A 12,608-nucleotide genomic window follows, 5' to 3' on the forward strand; every position below is an offset into this window, starting at 1 on the left:
GTAAACCTTTGGACTATTGAGTTTCAGATTTTGGTCTGCCCTAAAAAATAGCTCAAAGTTTGATGTATTCATTATTGTTTTGTCACTATTAATATAACATATAATACAATAATATAATAATATGGGTATGGGGAGAGATGCAACCAACAAAAGAATCAATTAATTTATAAACAACTTAGAGGGCCAACATTAAAAAAAAAAAAAAAAAGATAAACAATAAAGCAAAATGGTTTATAAATGGAAATGAGTCTCTCTTGGTTTTCCACAATTAAAACCAGAAAGAGTCATATAATTAGTGTATGAAAATGTTGCATGTGAATGGAGGAGAGGGAGACATGAGTTATGCCAACAACTCCTTACTTCAGGTAGTACTCAAGATTTTGAAATAATACACAATAGAACATTTTATAACTCTTCTGAATTTGTCTCATGTAACTAAGACTTTTGGTTTGGAACAGAGAAACGTGTTGTCTTCAACATGGCTAATAGCAAAGGAAGCCATTTCCAAATTTTGTCATCAAAGTAATTTTCCAATCACCACTTTCACCATGGCGGAGTTGGGCTGTTCTTGTGGCCCAAACGCTCTGTTGATTGCTTCCAAGTTAGTGGAGCAAGTGGAGGAGATTCGTAAAAGGCTTCAGAAAAAGACTTTGGAGTATCAAATTTTGCTGAATGATCTACACGGAAATGACTTCAATACTATATTTAGATTCTTACCAAGTTTCTTGCAAGAGTTGAAAACCAAAATTGGAGGTCATGATTCTGATTTTGGTCCATGTTTTTTTAATGGGGTGCCTGGTTCTTTCTATTTGAGGCTTTTTCCAACCAATTCTGTCCATTTCTTTCATTCCACTTACACCCTCCATTGGCTCTCTCAGGTTAGTCTTTGTTTCTTTCACGTTGTCTCTTCTTTCTTCTCTCCACTCATTAACACTGCTTTTTTATAAACTAAACCCACTTAAGGCCTTCACCCCAACTTCCACTACTAGTGATTGGAAAATAATTTATCATGATACATCACGGGTTCGTTTTTGCTCATAACTTTTGTGTGTGTAGGGGGGGGAGGGGATTGAAAATTTGAAAAATTGGATTCTAATTGTAAAAACATGTTTAAATGTACTCTGTAACGAATCCTTTTAAAAATATCAAAATAAACTAAAATATTTACTAACATATAGTAAAATTTAGGATTCTATCAATAATAGTTAACAGATAGATTTTTATCACCGACTATCCATATGATTGATAGAAATATATCACAGTCCATCAATGCTTAAATTTTACAAAATTAAATACTTCATAAAAATCAAACCAAATACATTCTAAAAATGATTAATTTGATTTTGGGGGTGGAAAGAAGTGTTGACCAATTATTAGAGATGGCCACAAAATAATACTTGAATTAAAATGTTTGGAATTAGTTTTGCAGTTTTATGTAGGTGTGAAAGTCTATGTAAAATTGATTTAAGAATTTTATATACAGGTCCCTGAAGGTATAGGTAACAAAAACAAAGGGAAGATATTCATGAGCAGTACAAGTCCAAAGAGTGTGGTTGAAGCTTATTACAAACAATTCCAAATGGATTTTTCAATGTTCTTAAAGTGTCGTGCTGAAGAACTAGTAATTGGTGGACATATGATTCTCACAATGTTAGGAAGAACAAGTGAAGAACCATGGAGCAAAGAATGTACTTCTTTTTGGGAGTTTTTATCTTTAGCTCTAAATACCATGGTGGCCGAGGTAATTAAATTATTAAAGAATCTTTGTTTTCAAATACACTAAGTTTAACTCAAATATAGCAAATAATGGTGCTTGATAGACTTTTTAGACTACTATCTATAATTGATATACTACATTATAACTATCATAAGTTAACTTAGTGGTAAAAAGAGAAGGCGTAGTTTTAATAACTAACGTAGTCTATCATACATCTATTATCTTAAACAACCATATTTTTGCTTTGCTATATTTAAAAATATTTTCACCAGTTTTGTCATTTAAAATAATTTATAAATTCTTAAAGTGTACTTTTTTTTTTTTCTTTTTACCCTAAGTTCATTATATTAATGTATATATCAAATAATTTCTGACAAATAGATTCACAAGTTAAACAAAATCTGAGATAAATAGTTAAAAAGAAATATAAGATAAATAGTTAAAAAGAAATATAGTTGTAGAAAGAACATATAGAGATTGATGATCTAGTTGGGGTAGTTACACCTAGGTTTAGAAGGCAAATATGTCTAGTGTAAAGAAACTCCACCAATGATGAGTTTTGGCTTTCCTTTGACATGAAACTCATTTGATCTTGATGAACTTCACGTTTAGACTTCTCTTAAATTTGGGACTTTGAAGAAAGTAAACCACAGTTCTCTCCCTGCTTTATGTTGAAACATTCTCAAACAATGCTTAGAGTTTCTTAAGATATAGTTTTCCTTCTACACACCACTATATCATTCAACATAGTGTATTATAGTTCGTTAACTTTTATGCTAACAGACAAATGAGCAGAACACCCAAACAACAATTCGTAAGAAAAGAGTGCAACAATACCAGCAAACTAATTCTCTCAGAGATAAAATTCACAAGGTAAAATATTTTTGTGGGCAGACATAAAATGAAAAACTTCTGCTCAAAATCTGCAACACGAAGGAAAACAATATTCTCGATAGAAAAAGAAAAAGAAAAAGGGAAAAAGCTTGGATGAAAAAAAAAAACTCTTGACAAGAATAAAGACAAGAGCTCGACAAAAGACCTAAAGAAAAAAGATGAGCCAACACCACTCGATAACAATTCTAAAGAAGTATCTACAAGAGATCTTTCAATATTTAAAGTTGAATTCTTTTTTCTAATTTAATCGATGTGGGGGGTGTGTGTATATATTTTTCATAATGGGTTCACTGTTATCTTTTCGTAATAATGACTAAATGACAAAAATATTGGTGGTGGTTGGTGGCAATCGTTAAAAAATGAAAAATGGAAAGCTGGCTAGCTGGCTAGCAGCTGTCACTTGAAAACAATGATCCGAGGTTTGCCAACAATGGCATTCACTGAAAAACGATCATTGAAAGTTGGCGGGTGATGGTTGACGGAAAGAGGTAGCAGGATGTTGGCTGGTGGTGGTTGACAAAAACGATGATTAGAGGTTGGCAACAAACGGTCAATAGAAATTCGCAGGTGACAATCACAAAAAAAAAAAATGATCGTAAAAAATTGACCAACAATAGTTCCAAAAGAGCAATCGGGAGAGGTTACCAGCAACGTTTGCAAGAAAAATGGTTGGGCGTTAGGGAGTTGTTGGAGACATTAGTCGTCAATCACTGGAATAGCAGTGGTTGAAGGTTGACCAAAGTCGTCAAGAAGTAATTAAACTGACAACATGCACAAAAAACGATTATCGGAAGTTATTGGTCGATAACAATTGCAGGAAAATGGTCCTTGAAAGATAGTGACTAAAGGTTGGCAATGAGAAGTCATTGAAGGTAGTGAGAGATGGTGATTACCAAAAGTAGTACTAGAAGTTTTTCATGCAAATTAAGAGTGGTTAACCGCTGAAGTTGGTTTTATGTTTTTATTATAAAACCACTAATTTTATAAAGTTGTTTATTCAAAATTCATTTTAAGCGGTTACCAAATACATGTTTTTTTTTTTTTCAAAACAAGCACTAATTTTTAATTTAATCAATTAAACCAATTACTAATACAAATAAATTTTCAATGTTTTGCTACCTTGATAAAGTTAAAGTTCAGGAAAAACAAGTACAAAAGGTAAACTGAGATGTTCTATATATATATATAAAGTTTAAGTTGCTTACGCTTTACTTGAATAAAGTTTTAAAATCTTCAAAAGTTATCTTTTATCATTTACTTTGTTGAAATCTTCTATAATGATATGTTGAAACACTATGCAACGATGATTTTTAAAACGATATGATGATTCAAATTTTTGTTACAAGACATTGTCATGCTATTCTAAAGTTTGAAGATTTTTATATGAAATCTTGAGAATTTTCTATCTCTCGGAGCAATTTTGAGATGTGATATTGCAACTTTTGAAAATTTATACATATTTTTATATTTATGTATGAATTCACGTTATAATAGGGACTTGTGGAGGAGGAAAAAGTGAACTTGTTCAATATACCAAATTATATGCCGTCTCCGAAGAAGTAGAAGTGGAAGTGTTAGAGGAAGGAAGGTTTGGTATTAGTCATCTTCAAGTTTCAAGAGTTGATTGGGGCCTTTGTGATGATGCAGAAACAAGTCATGATTTTACAAAATGTGTTCGATCCGTGATTGAATCACTTCTAATTTTTCATTTTGGAGAAGCCATTATTGATGAACTATTTCGTAGATATAAAAAGATTATCGTCCAGAAGAGATCAAAAGAGAGGCTTCAGCTTACCAACTTAATTATTTCTCTGATCAAAATAAAATGAACAAAAATATGTATTAATTATTGTAAGGTGTGATCTTGTTAAAAAAAAAAACATGATATGGTTGTAATCATATCTAATGCATGTCCAAAGTTGTTCTAGCTATTCTATATGAACTAAAATGGCCCTTCAGTGCTTATTTACGAATTCTAGTCCATGTGGCGTGAAATGGTGTGTGGATTAATAAAATGGTTATGTTATGTAATTTGGTTATTTTGAACAAAAAAGGCAAAGTAGTGCTCCTTACTCCTCAATTTACTCCAATGCTTGTTTCGTCTTTTCTTATGTGTTGGTATTTTTGAGCTTCTATTCCTCTATGTAAAATACACAACAATATCAGTTAATCAACATGGTATCAGCTGAGATTAATTTCTAGTATTCCTCTACTACCAATTTCGATCTCTGCTATGTAAAATACACAACAATATCAATTAATCAACATGGTATCAGCTGAGATTGATTTCTAGTCTTCCTCAACTACCAATTTCGATCTCTGCTTTCGTTAAACTGACTAGACATCCATAGAAACCAAGGGTAGTTTTGATCTCTCAAATCTGACCCTCTCATTAAATTCTTTTTGGATCCGTGTGTGCTCACCGTTAGATCTGCCACTTCCACCATCTCCTCCACTAGATAAGTCAGGATCCACACTCCAAAATTTATATCTGTCAATCTCTGCTCAGATCTACTCCTTCTTGTCACCATTACCGCTTCAACTTTGTCCTCTACCGTCGTTAAACACCTAACCACTCCTAGACTCGTCGCTTATGCCGCTGTTGCCCGTTTCTTTGTTTCAGCTGCGCCCTCAGTGACTCGAGACTTCAACATCCAGATCACCCTCTTCATCGCCCTTAGCCATACACTCTATGTAAAGTCACCATGTGCCACCGATATTCCACATCTCTTATTTCCCACATTTGGGTGTTTCGCCGTCTTATGGGTCTTTGACTCTTTCCCCTTTTTTTTATCTCTCAAATTGAGTGTTTGGGTATTGGGTCGTGTAAAAAAAGATATGATTAAAAGAAGAAAAAATGAAAAAGAGACATATGGCCGACATAATTATTGGAATAGATGAAAGAAGGAGAGAAAAAAAAAGATGAAATTTTTGTTTATCTCAATTGTTTATGTCAGGTTTTACGTATTTGATCCATTTTCAAATCAAGTTGATAGGTTATGTCTCCTGTCCGGATCAAATTCTCCAGATTTTTGGTTCTTCCCAGATACTATCTCCAGCTTGGAAATTCTTTGTGTTTAGTTTTTTTTTGTGCGTTTCAGATCTTTATGAAGATCCCTATTTTAGCTCATAAGTTTGTAGGTGACCCTTATGTAGGTTTCTGTTTCTAGCCTAGAAGTTCGTCAGTTCTCCAACCCAGAAGTTCTTTGTGATTTAGTTCTTCCTGGATCTCAGTTTTCAATACAAATTTGTTGTGATTTGATTTGGAAGTTTGTTACGTTTCTATCTTTGAGTCATTTGAGTTTGTTCCGTCTATCGTACACAAAGTCATGCTCAACTAATACTCAATTTATTCCCACTTCTCCTCAAATTACTACAGTTGTTGTTTTGTATTTTACATATTGGAATAGAAACTTAACTATACACTATTAATCTTTTTGTCAATTTTCTATTTTATCTTTTATGCATCAAACTTTTTTTAATCTCTCAAGTATTTTTCTTCTTTTGGGTTAAATTGTGTGGCTAATAGGGATATAAAAAATGATTGCTATTTAAACACGTTAGGAGCAATTTGTTGCAAGAATTTCAGTCTTTGTGATTGTGTACTTTTGTTAACAAAAAATAAAAAAAACGTCAGCAAATCTAATTTGTTAAATTTGGTTTTTCGACTTCGTTTATGTTTTTCATATGTCATTTGATTATTTCAGATGTCATTTCGTTATTACGATAGCAATGATTATTTTAATAAAAGTGATGTCGAATATGAAATCGATCCATTAGTAAAATTGGGATGTGGTCCTGTAATGCATCATTTTGTGATGCATGTTTGCAAAGAGCTTGTATGACATCTTTCACATTTGTTACAAATTTGTAGTGGAGATCTTGAAGGGTGATCATGAGGATAGATGTCACCAACAATTTAGAATGGAAAAACATATATTTCAGAAATTGTTAGTAGTACTTGAACAACAATATAACTTTAGTAAGACCAAACGTATGTCTTTGGAGGAGACTCTTGCAATATTTTTTATTACACTGGGTCATAGTTTCTCAAATAGAATGGTTCAAGAAAGTCTTTAGTACTCAGTGTTAGATGTAATTAAAGCCTATAGATGCACAATTCAAAACTACTTCTGATAAGAATAAACAACACATTCAATATTTGTTGTATTTAAAATATTGTATTTATGCAATTGATTGTACTCCCATACAAGTTGTAGCACTTAAAGAAAAGCATATATCGTACATTGGTCGAAAAAATATTACAACCAAAATATTATAGCAGTTTGTGATTTTAACATTGTTGAATAAGAAATTTTGAGACCAAACACAATTTGCCACATCATTTATTAAGTTAATTATGAAAAATACAAATAATTAAATTTGGGACTAATTAAAATTGACATGTGCCCCAAATTAAAGAATTGAAAAACATAAATTGATCATTCTAATAATGTCACATGTTTTCATCTTGATCGTTGGATTAAGTTAATCATTTTGGTTCAATTAAATATTGTTTACTTGGACTAAGTTCAATTAAGTCAAAAAATAAACTTAATTGAGCCCAAAGACTACTTATAACCTAAATCCATATGGTTAAGCCTATGGGTCTGGTCCATAGACCAACCAGGTTCAAGCCCATAAAGCCCACCAGTGAACTCTATAAATAGAGGAATTCTCCTCATTTGTAGAGGTTGAAAATTTTTTACACTATAAGATCTGGAGAGAATTCTCTCAAGAGCTAGAAGACTCCCTAACTTCTGAAGTCGACCATCCTCGAAGATTGAAGCTTCTTTGAAGATACAAGATTTCTTCCAAGACTCCAACTTACTCCCTAACTTCTGAAGTCGACCATCCTCGAAGATTGAAGCTTCTTTGAAGATACAAGATTTCTTCCAAGACTCCAACTTCCCTCGAAGATCAGCTCCTTTAAAGATACAAACTTTCTTTCAAGACTCCAACTTCGAGAACATCACGTACTCCGCTTTCTCAAATCAAGTGTAGGCATTCAACCAGCTTGAAGAACATCGTGTGCTCCGCTTCCCTAAATCAAGCGTAGATGTTCAAGAAACTTCAAGAATATCATGTGCTCCGCTTCCTCCAAATCAAGCGTAGGCATTCAGTCGAGAGAGAATCAGAGTATCAAATTGTAGAGATAGAACCACATCGCATCAAACCAACAAAAATACAACATCAAGTCAAGTTCAACACCACGAATCAAATTTCTCCGAAAATCTCGTGCGAACAAACATGTGTTTTACATTTTTTTGGGTTGGATGGGAGGGTGTTGCTCATGATGCTCAAATTTTTGTGGAGGCATTAAGAAACCATATTTAGGGTTTCCACACCCACCTAAAGGTTCAGTATGTAAGAATAAATACAATAATGTTTATTATATTTTTTGTATTTATTTTTACAATGAAGTGTTTTCTTTATTATTTGAGGAAAATATTCTCTTGTAAATTATGATTATCCACAAATGAAAGGTCGATATTTAGGTTCTTATAGAGGTGAATGATACCATCTTGTTGATTTCCGACGTGGAAGGTAAGCAAAAGGCATGAATGAGGTATTTAATCATAGACATTCTTCATTAAGATGCACAATTGAAAGAACATTTGGTCATGTTTGAAAGAATAGATGAAGAATTGTCTAATGCATAGTTTTTCATTTGACAAACAGGTAAAAATTGTTGTTGCTTTAATGGCTCTTCATAACTTTATAAGGGTTCATTCAAAAACATATTTTGAGGTCAAGCCTTATGACGACAATGGGATGCTACTACCTTCAAATGATGAAATAAATTATAAGGATGTCAATGAGGAGCATAGAGGTTCAGTTCGTGAATGGAGATGAATGAAGAACGTGATTGAATTCCACAACTTCTCATGTCTAGTTGATATTATATTATATAAGAAAATTTATTATTATTATTATTATTATTTGTTGTTGGAGATCAATTATAGTTGCTACAATTATGAATTTAAATATCAAGATACTTTTACTTCTAAATAAAATTTTCTAACAAAAATTTATTACAAAAAAAAAAAAAAAAAAACTCTTGGTTCTAAGTTTACTAATTTTAAAATTTTAAAACAAATAGTTTCAAGATATCGTACAATTAATTTCAAAATATATTTCTTTCTAAAAACTCAGAATATATGTATCCTTTTATGAAATTAGGTCATAGAGTTTAGTAGTCTTTTATGGTAATTTGACTCAAGTATAAACATTTTTTGTATATGACAAACAAACAAAATTCACATAGAAACACTTATAAAAAGATCTAACCAAACATGTAAGTATTTAAATTTTAGGAAAATTGCATCAAATGACAAAAATATTTAGAAAAAATAACCATGTCACCTCTTTTTTTGTATATTACGAATATGATAAATATGACAAGTTATTAGTGATATCAGACATATAATACCTGTGTCAGAAATGTAAGTTAAGAGGAGAAAAAGTCTTTGTTTAACTTAAGAAGTAAAAATTTTGACTAAGTAACCAGATTAGGCGATTGATCTGGTCTTCGCGGGGAAGAAATCTACGAGAAAAACTTGAAGTTTAAGTGTATGTTCACAGTAAGAGTTCTATGCGAGGAAAGGTTGGTGAGTTTGCAAGGAAGTATTTTTGGAGTTCAAGTGTGACCATGCGATAAGGGCAAGTAAAGTTCATCGCAAAATGAAGTTTGGCGAGAAGAAGTTAGGAAATTAAAATTCGAAAAAAATTTCTAAGTGTGATTAATGGCCGAAGTGTGGAGTTCAAGCTAAGCATGATTAAAGACACATCTTAAGTTTCCATGTGCTCCACTAAGAAGCAGTAGCTGGCGATCTGGGAAGAGTTTAAGTATGACTAAGCTGGTTTAAGAGCTTTATATATAAATAGAGGACCTCGGTCTTTTGTTTTGGGAGAAGAAAAGAAAATTGTTGAAGTGTTGCTGGTTTAGTTCGCGAGAAGAGTCTCACGAGAAGAAGATAAGTTTTTCAGTAAAGTTTGGCTTAGGCGTTGAGGCAAAAAAGGAGAGGAGGTTTGGGCTTGCTAGGGGAGAAGCTGCTAGGCGTTTCAGTTTAAGTGTTGTTGTAGTATTTTGGTTAAGTGTTGTATCTATGTATTCTTGTACTACACGCCTTAAGGAATAATAGTTTAAAGTTTGTTGTATCTGTTCTACATTAAGTTTAATTGCCTAAAGTACTTTTGTTAAGTGTTTGGTGATTAAGTGAAATTAAGGAAGTTAAGACGAGTGTCTTTGGTGTTTAACCATGTCAATGATGCTCAAGTCGCACCACGTCTTGTGACACAGGCAAGCAGGTCTGCGAGACAGAGTGTGACAAGATGGCTATCAGACGGCTATTAAACGACTATCAGCTTTTAAATTTGCTACTTTTTCAATCTACAAAATGTAGTGACATAAACTCTATTATCATAAATCTTTTTTCTATTTTTGCAAGTGCCCCTAAATTTTAATGGAGAATTGTCAAAAATAGCAAATTTGATAAAAATATGTACAATATATAACAAAATTTTCAGATTCTATCAATAATAGACATTGATAGACACTGATATGTTTCTATCAATGACATTGATAAAAGTTTATCGATTTCTATCATTGATAGAATCTAGAATTTTTCTATAGCTTGTAAATATTTTAATTTATTTTGCTATATTTTAAAATGTCTCAATTTTAAACTCGTTTTCAAGTAAGTGTTTAAAAGGAAATATATTCTTAAAAAAATATTTTTTTCATAAATAATTCAAACGCATCCTTAATCTTTTTTAGTAAGTAAAAACTAAGCGATGTTTTGAACGTAGACTAAGGGTGTGTTTTGATTACCTTTTAAAGTGTTATGAAAAAAATAATTTTAAAAAAAGTTGAGGTGTTTGGTAACTTTTCAAAATGTGTTTTTAAAAAATGAGATTGAAAAATAATCCATTTTAAAAAAAAACCTTAAGAACTAAATTTTTGAGAAAATTATATATATAAATACTTAGAATGAAATCTAACCAAACATGTAAGTGTTTAAATTTTAAAATCATTTTAAAGAAAGTATTCAAATTTTAAAATCATTTTGAAGATAATTCAAATGCACTTTAACAATTGACGATGAAATGAAGTGGTCATGATTTAGGTGTTAAGATCTTGAGTGCAGTGAGATTTTTTATGGTAAGATTGGACGCCTAAAGGAAAGAGTAAATGGCAGACAAGCGTTGTGACGAAATGATCGTAGTTGAGTTGGCAATGATAAATAACGTCAAGGCTGGAGATTAACTGATGAACTGTTGAAGCTATAATAGAAAGTGGTAGCAAGTTAAGAACTAAGTGATGACTAATGAAACTTAGAGAAAAGTGTAAATAGGAAGAATCGACTTCCTTTTTTAAGAAGTATAGGTTGAATCGAAGGAGATTTGAGGTGCTAATAGAGATAGAATTAAAAACTCATTGAAGTTGACGAAGAAGAGATAGAAGAAAAGAAAAGTAAAGTTATTTGGTGAGTTGACTCTTTAAGCCAAAATGGATTTAAAATGATGTTTGATATAAATGTGTTGAAATGTTTGTGAACAAAATATTTTAAAATGTGTTTTGAAATACTGAAAAGTTTTCTAGCTGTTTTAGAAAAGAGTTTTCAAATCATTGGATCTTATACAGTTCAAAATTCTGAGCTCACTGTGCACATATCATTGACCACTAAGCATTGAGTTAAGTTCGCCTAAGTAGAATTGACGCAGTGAGATGTGTCCAACAAGGTAATCAAATGTGCGAGTGTTGTCTACTCCAACTCGTGAGCATGATGGGTTTGCCCACCTTAGTGGTTGTGACTGTTGAGTTTGTGTTCACGATCATAACCTGAATGAATTTAGTTGTGTTCGACCCAAGTGTGAATGGGTATAGGTTTGATGGGGTTTGACATATAGTGTCTAACGACCCAATTTTTCTAACTAAATTGAAGTCATTACTTTTATATAAGTCTCATCTTTAAAACATAAGAGACCGTTTGGCCCAAGGGTTATCCCTATTGGGTTAAGGTTACGATAACTCAACCCTTGTTTGGAGAAGAGTTATCATAACCCTTGTTTTAGGTTTATCATAATCCCTCTTCCCCATCTCTCTTCTTTTTTAATTCCTCTTCAACTCCCCATAAACCTACATTTTAAATTTCCCATAATCCTACATTTTCAACTCCCCATATTTTTATTATTTCATTTTTTAGAAAAAAAAAATGTACTCTTTCATTTATCAAATGTCATTTGTTTTTAATTAATTTAATAATGTTGCAAAATATTATTTTTAATTTATTTTGTTTACGAAATTAGCCCTCGTATTGAACTCTTTTTTTTAATTTTATTATTTCATGTCTTTTATTTATTTTTCTTCTTTTCTTCTTTTTTCATCTTTTAAATATTTTATCTAAACTATTTTTGATAAATTTAAGTTAAATAAATTTCTAAAAGATGAGTTTTATTAAATTTATAAAAAATCAAAATAAAATCAAATCAGACGATTTAATATTAAATTGAATAACTTTTGAATCCTTAAATAACCTAAAAATGTGTAACAAATATATACTTTTTTTTTTAAGTATTTAAACTTTGAATATATAAGAATTTTTTTTAAAAGAAATCAATTTAATGACAAGATTTGATTTAAGATTTTTTTGAATTAAATTTTGAATCTAAATTTTGTACCAAATTATGCTCATACTTTCCAAAATGTACTTTTTTTCCCCTTATTTTTATATCTTTCATTGATTCATTATAATTTTTTTATCATTTTTGTTACTCCATAGAACAACAATCCTCTAATTTAAAAAGAGAAAAAAAACATAATGTTTAGGTAAGAAGAAAACTGAGATTGTTTTATGTTTAATAGAAAAATACCAATAATTTATTCAACCATAACGATATGTTACTTTAAAAAAAGTTGAAAATTTCACGTCGTAATTAAAGAAACTAAGGCAAATTGTTTTGAGAAAACTAACCAGATTTGGTAAATTAACTA

General features: G+C 31.2%; 1 pseudogene; it reads left to right on the forward strand.

Moving 5' to 3' along the window:
* The first annotated feature begins 204 nt into the window (after positions 1-204).
* LOC101211035 lies at positions 205-4,691 on the forward strand (annotated as a pseudogene).
* Positions 4,692-12,608: the final 7,917 nt, after the last annotated feature.

The sequence above is a fragment of the Cucumis sativus genome, chromosome 5 (assembly GCF_000004075.3).
Source record: "Cucumis sativus cultivar 9930 chromosome 5, Cucumber_9930_V3, whole genome shotgun sequence".
Classification (NCBI taxonomy): domain Eukaryota; kingdom Viridiplantae; phylum Streptophyta; class Magnoliopsida; order Cucurbitales; family Cucurbitaceae; genus Cucumis; species Cucumis sativus.